This window comes from Stegodyphus dumicola, chromosome 7, assembly GCF_044657685.1.
Source record: "Stegodyphus dumicola isolate Sdum_Otavi_A_Nest chromosome 7, ASM4465768v1".
In the NCBI taxonomy this organism is placed as follows: domain Eukaryota; kingdom Metazoa; phylum Arthropoda; class Arachnida; order Araneae; family Eresidae; genus Stegodyphus; species Stegodyphus dumicola.
The window spans coordinates 205,825,182-205,833,031 of NC_140774.1; the positions used below are offsets into that span (position 1 = coordinate 205,825,182).

General features: G+C 33.2%; 1 pseudogene; it reads right to left on the reverse strand.

Annotated features, from left to right (window-relative positions):
• Nucleotides 1-759: 759 nt before the first annotated feature.
• LOC146996613 (protein brain tumor pseudogene) lies at nt 760-3,015 on the reverse strand (annotated as a pseudogene).
• Between the last annotated feature and the right edge of the window lie 4,835 nt (nt 3,016-7,850).

Below are 7,850 nucleotides of genomic sequence, written 5' to 3' on the forward strand. Positions count from 1 at the left end.
CTGGAATGTAATCTAAATTGACAGTACAGGAGAAAAATGCCTGCACAGTATTGGAACAGAACAGTCCTGGTGGATGAGACAGGTCACAAAGGCAAAGGTAGGTACTGTGGTCCAAGCATTTTATTAAGGTAGAAAACTCAGATTGGCAGAGTATTGAACAACTGTTTTCACAAAGCGGCCACCAATCTTCAAAAGGAAATCACAGGAAAAAGGTTTTTACAATGTATCTTTGGCTTTACCAGTCTTCTTAAAAAAATTGTGTTTTACCATTAATAAGTTAAAACATTGTTACATTTCAATATAGCACAAAAATTTGTGGGAACAAGCAATGTATGCAGCTTCAATAGTAGCTGCTGGCTATTATGACTAGGGCCAGTAATAACATTTGACAACTGCAAAAAATATGGTATATCTTAAAGTAACTATTTTAATTTCAAATCCAGCATAATAATGCGTGTCAAGTAAGAGGACACTTCTAGAAAAGTACTTAGAGTATTAAGTGCCTCTTCATTAACAAGTGACCGCTGTATTCAAGTGTGCACATAAAAACTGTTGGACATCTTCACATTTTATTCTGCAAACTAAATTTACAGATAACACCAACAATTTGCAAATACAGGTTACCACATATGTTTCTTCCAATAACTTTCTTTCACATATTTACTTTCCCATTTCATTTGCAACAGCTGCCCGAAAAGGCAATAACTGAGTATAATATTTCAAATACAACAACTTCATTAAAGATGATTTCCACATAGTTTAAATTCCTAAACATGGAATCTACATATAACGATAGATGTACAAGTGGTAATCCTTGCTAGCAAGGACAACTGAGCCGTCATCCATTAAAGCAACATCAAAGCACTGGGCATGCTTAACTTTACTTTCAAAAGCATTCACTAATTGTCCATCTTGTGTAAATATTGTAATGTTGAAGTTGTTGTGATTGTCAGCTACTAAAATTTCACCATTCTGATTAATACAGACACCAATGGGATAGTTAGTAAGACCCTCACCTCCTATCTGACGAAGAAATGCTCCATCATAGCTAAATACCTTCACACAGTGTGTTCGGTTATCACTAATAAATATTTCTTCCTTATCATTCACTACAACTCCATTTGGAAACTCTATATGTTTAGAGCAACCAAATTTCTGCAAGATATTACCAAGTTGGTCAAAGATTATCACTCTCATGACCTTACACTCAATGACAATAATTCGACCATTAATGTCAACAGCCACTCCTCGAGGATGCTGAAGAATATTATCCCCAAATTTTCTAACAAACTGTCCATATTGATTATATATTTGAATTTGATGAGTAGGGCTTCTCTCTGTTACAATAATGTCTCCAGATGTTTTCTCAATAGAAACTCTATTGGGATATAACAACTGTCCATCTCTTTTCCCCCATTCTCCAAATTGAAATTGAAATCTTCCTACTTTATCAAAAACTTGTATTCTGTGATTATTTGTATCTGCTACTAGGATATCATTTTGGACATTAACTGCTACACCACTAGGCTCAGTAAATTGTCCTTCCATAACACCAAAGTCTCCAAACTTACAATGATAAATCATTTTTTGCCTTTTAATTTGAGATCTTATGGGATACATGCTGGGAGAAATGAATTTGGGTGAAAAATCAACAGCTGGTTCACTAGTCAGATGAAATAAGTCAGCTGTTCCACTGGACCAGTTTTCATATGGGGACTGGATCATTTCAGACTGCACCATTTCACTGGACCATTTCATACCACCCAAACTTGTAGAAAATGCTCCAAGGCTATTTGCAGAACCAAGGCTATTTGCAGAACTTTTAGATATGATGTTTGACTCATAGGCATGCGCATTTTGATAGGTACGATCAGAATTAACCACACCATTTGGCCTTGCAATTGTTTGTGCCTTAGTAGTTGGAACATCTTCAGAATTATGGCGAATATATCCAAACGTGTTCCGAACACCAACTTGGATGGCCTGGTGATTGGACAGGAACTCAATATCTAAAGATTGCATATTGACTTCAGGATTATACGAAATAATACTCTGTAATTTAGAGTCAAGAAGCTGTTTAAACATTAAAATTTCTGAATTGCTGTAGAATCTCTTCTTAATGCGATCAACAAACAGAAGCGTTTGTTGAGCCCTTTCTATCATTTCTTGGACTTTATTGCCCATTAAAGTTAAAGAAACCATCTTAGTATTATACAGATCGTCAAGCTCTTTCTTCAGTTCTTCTTTACGTTCTTCCAATACAGAACAATAAAAATTAAAAGTTTCATCGATTTTTGTTTGTGCTTTATGATACTGCATTTGCAGACGTGATGAAAAATCTTCTACAGATTTGGCAGCACTTCTTAAATCATTCGTTTTGGTTTTGCTCCTTTCAAGCAAATCCTCAAGTATTTCTTGAGATTTGTAATCATGGAGACCTTTTGGATGATCATTCTTCATGCATTCTTTGCAAATTGGTGTATTACATGCTTTACAAAAGGATCTGAGCGTTTCCATCATGTGTCGAGGACAACGTTTCACTTTATCTGTTTTAAAGTCATCTTTGTCGAACTTCTCATTATGATTGAAAATATGATGACCTTCAAAATAATTCATAAATTGATGAGCCATGACACAATTTCGGCACAAATAATTGTCACAATCAAAGCAAAGAGCAACAGCGTGAGTATCTTTTGCCTTGCAACCAGTGCAAGGATGAGAAACTTCTAAGGCAGAGGTTTCAAACACATTGCTGATGGCGTTACCTTGAGATAAAAGAGCACGATCCTGTTCATACTTGGGACAATGGATTTTATCGTGGTTTTCTGTTAGTTTTTCACGACAAGTTTCGCAGAAAGTGCGTAAACAAGGTAAAACTTTTTGAGCTGTATATGTTTCGGGGCAAAGACTGCCCTCAGTGCCTACGTTTTCCGGTTGTGCTCGGTCTCCAAAGGACTCTAACTGACGAGATCCAAATAATGAGGAATCTAGGACAGAAGGAGTAGGTGATGCCATTATAAGAGATGCCTCAAATTATTGAAGAACCAATCTGGAAAACAAATGAAGAAAGTAAATATTGAAAAATATACAATATAACAATTATATTTCCCATAAAAATTTTCACTTCTTGTGTAGTTTCTAACAGAATTACAAAACTTACAGCAGTTACTTCCTAGGACCAACACAGATATGCTCACCTTAAACATAAAATTTACAACCAGGGTTCGTACACATTTCTGTAGACGGAAATTAAGTACTTTTAAGGACCATTAATGAAAACAAATAAGGACCTATCAGCAAATGGGAGCTGAATAAATTTAATTAAAGATATTATCTATGCCTGAACTTCACTTTTGTAATACCAATTTAAAAATAAAATAGATCCGTAAGTAGATGCATTACTATTAAACATAATTATTAATAAGCTTGATAATAAAATAAACTTTGCGAAATTTATCAAGTAGCATTAAATATTTTACACTCATATAATAGTTGGACATATTTGAAAGAAGATAAGTGACATTTTATTTGCGTTTTACTAACAGTTGGCTTTATGTTGATTATTTTTGTGTCTCATTTTGTCACAAACTCAGTCTAGAGCTTTAAATAGCCAGTAGATTTCACGTCAAGCGGCATAGGTTAAAATGAGATGTAAAAATGCATGATTCATTACAAAAGACTAGCTGTTGTCTTTCGTTATGAATCATGCATTTTTGCTACTGCATTTTTGCTACAGAATAAGAACATGCGTTTATGGTCTTCCGTTTGCCTAGAGAGAGATCTGCTGATCAGAACAAACCTGTAGGGTCTGATCTAGGCACGGTCGGCAAGTGTTGAAAGTTAGTCAGGCTCTGTTTGATGCAGTTAGTGTCGTAGCTTCGTGTACAGGTCCAGAGGTTGTAACCCAGGTAATATACTTTAAGGTTCCAATAAGCCAAAGCACCAGAGTGATAAGTTGTTTTGTATTATTTCAAGTCTCACTAAATGCGAAGAATAAGTTTTACATGGATTTTACATTTTCGAGTTTTATCTCGTGACCACGGTAAGGATAAATGAAACGTAATAACTCCTTTTAATATGCAGAGATAATTTTTAAGAATAAGCAGTTAGTTATAAATTATTTAATTAAATCAGCTAGTTGGATAACCTTAATCCTTATGGATTTACATGACCACTATTAAATTTTACTTATTTTTTAACAATATTTGTTAACTATATTTGTTAAAAAAGCCCTATTAAAATCACAATCTAATAAAATTTCACAGTTTAAAATATATGTAATTTATGACATTGACTCTTAGAAAAATATCAGGATAATTACACATTAAAACCTACAAAACATTTATGTTTTGCAGCAACAACACTCAACAAAATATTTATGCTTCCTTTTAATTTGAAGCCTTCCTAGACATTTTGGCTAATTTATATCAATTTCCTCCTCTATAAACATCTTTTCTAACAATCAGAAATTTGCCTCAATACGAAAACCAATGTTCTCAATATTTTCTGCGTGCTTTATCTTCTAATTTGTAAACCTCTTCACAATGTACCTATGAGGATTTATTTGATCTGGTGACAGTTAAATAGTCCAAAATATCCACACAGACGTGAAAGAAATTATTGCTATGTCTGAAAGTAACTACAAAGTCAGACAAAGGTTTAAATAAGCAGAACCTAGACCGTAAACGCATGTTCATATGCTAAGAAAGTCAATTACAGCTCGCGGTGATGTAATTAAACAAGAAGAGTCAAATTCAAATTAAAAACGAGGACGCCTGGTCAAAGACTAAAGAATATAATTTTAATTTATGTTAGCTCAATAACTCTATCATCATAACAAATTGAAATGTCAGCAGTGATAATCCAAAGCAGTTACAAATGATCAGAGCTGGCAGGAACTAATGCAGCAAACAAGCGGAGAGGTCAGAAACACGTTCTGTCTTATACTCCAAAAACCTCAGTTTAAAAACTGTCTAAGTGATTGCATTCTGGTCAGGAAAGCGAAATAAGAAATTATAGTAAAGGCCGAAATTATAAACAATTGGGTAATTTTCATAATAGTAACTGTACATAGCTTTGAAGAAAAATTTTCTCTCTGTTTATGCATTCATTTCCTTTCTTCAATACATTTCCTTTTCATTTTAGAATTTAAAGATTTCTAATATTCAAAAAAACTAAATGTATTGAATAGAATGTATAGAAAGTATAGAAATATAGAATTAGAATAGTGTAGAAGGTATAGAAACATAGAATGTATAGAATATGCTGGTAATTTTATTTCATTAGTCATATGAACATTCAGAAGAAATATGAAATATATATGATAACGACCAGCTACAGAGCTGATGCGGCAGAATTTTTAGAATTTAGTGACACACCAAGCAAAAAAAATCTAGAAATGTCAAAACTTTTAGAACTTAGAGCAGGCACTGGAAGCAGAATTTAAAAAGGCACTGGGCAGCAGAAGTTAGGATCCACAGAGATTGAATGAGGTGGGAGAATGTCTATTGCCAGCCTTGTGTATGATGCATTAAGACATATTAGATGAATCTATTAAATTGTCAATTTTCAATTTCTTTATTAATGAAAAATTTCCTCTCTATAATGTCTGTCCATGTCATATGATTAGAAGAATTTTTGATACTTTCCATGCTTGAGTCTAGTAGAAAACAGAGAAAATAATAGATTATTTTCCTATTTATTTTATACAGAAAATAAATAGGGGAAGATAAACATGTTAAAAAAAAAAAGATTTTAGCTTTAGCAGTAAAACATTCAACTATTATGTTTTCAATGTTCTTCCAGATGTTCTCCAAAAAGTAAGAAATTCTTCGCAAACTTTCTGTAAAATACATCCATTACAACTGAATACCATGGAGGCATTTTTCTGGTATCTTCTAGAATCGTGGGTCTATAAATCTTGCTTTCAAATGATCCTAAACTTTCCAAGCTGCAGTGTCTAATACCCTAAAGAAACATTACATCTACGAATTCTACAACAGCAAATAGCCAGAAATCTTTTGGAAAAAAAATCAGAGGGGAAGATGTAAAATGAATTTTCTAGAGAAAACTGATGCATATTCTGAGAATTCTGAGACAAAAACATGGGAAAAACTCTTACCATAAAAAAATTAAAAAGAAGATACTTTTAATTAATTACACAGCTATTTTGCTTTTGCTAACAACTGTTTCATAAATTCGGCTTTTTAAAATTATACCTTGTTTATTTTTCAGATTCAAAATATTGTATAATAAGTGGCCAAATGGAACTGTACAATATGACAGCAAAAAATAAAAATGTTTTATTTTAATGTTATTTTTTAAACATAATTTCAATACATTACCATTATTTTAATGAAATTTGTCAATGCTACAATGTTTTAAAAAAAATCGTCGAAAAATACCCAAATCTCGGAATTAAAAATTTTCTATAGAAATTGATCTCAAAATCGCCAAAATGTTGATAAATCGACAAATATAGAACCGTTTAATAAAATAATTCACATCCCCAAAAGCGGAAAGTCCCAATAGGAAAAATTAAATAATTTCAAAATGCTTATGTTTCATGTCTTGCTCAAAAACTCAAGTATCCCGCCGTGTATATTAGAAATAGGAACGAATTATAACCCATGAACCCATTTAAAAGATAGCCATATTTGTCAGTCAATCGCCAAAAATATTCCTTCAAAATGCTAATTCACACTAAAAATGGCAGTCGTAAAAACAGACAGAAATTTCTGATGATTAAATTTAAGGACCTTCTATCCATTTTGGCCAAAATTAAGGACTATTAAGGACCAAAAATCGATTAAAAAAAAATACCAAGGACTCTTAAGAACCGTATAAAAACCCCGTAAAACGTAATCAGAAACCTAAACAGCAGTTCATTACCTGGCTTCTCCAACAGATTAAATAAAATTTTAATTCTGATAGTTTAGGAGATATCGGTCAACTGTTTTTCACATTTCACACACTTTATAATCACAGATATGCCTTCACATGTTTCATCATCTTATAGAAGTTAATGCAACCACAATACTTCTTTCACTGATGTTAAAGCTGAAACATATTCAGTCTCAGTGCTAAAGATATAGTACTCATGTATGTGTGTGTGTATTTAATTATGGCAAAGCACACTAGGGCTATCTGCCTAAGGAGAGGGATGCCTTCGTGGAGGACTTTCTAAGGGAAACTGGCTCGTATACACGTTACACATGGGGAAAACCATGAAAACACCCATGCAGCCAGCCCGTTCGCGGAATTCGAACCTCGGACCGAACTACCAGTGTTCAGCGACTTACCGCTCGGCCGCTGTTTCATCAGGAGGAAAAGAAAAGCATCTTTTGGTGACATCCACACACATCACTGGGTAAACTCCTGAATCTTCAAATAATTTGACTGAGAAAATTATGGGATTCTCCATTTATGATTCGATATGATGTTCTATAACGTAATTTAAATTTATACAATCATATAGTCTAAAACCAGTCGCTCTTCAATCTGCAATGATATCGTTTTTGTCTTTTCTCTTAACATAAGCTCAATTGATGGTATTTGATCGTGTACACGTCCAAGTGTTTTCTCTTTCAACACCTAAATTCTTTGAAGTATCCTGAAAGTATATTCAAAAGCGTCCAACTTTTTGAAACATCTTGGTATGTCTGACAGCCAAATTTCCCTGCACATTTTTGCTTACTTTTCTCCCTAATTTTCTTCTTTCCTTCTACAGTTATTTTCAGTGCTCACACAAGAAAATTATGATTTTTCCATTGCTAGACTTTCATAAATTTTGCATTCTTGTCAATTTTTTTTAAATATCAATTACATGAATTGCGTTTCAGCTGAAGACA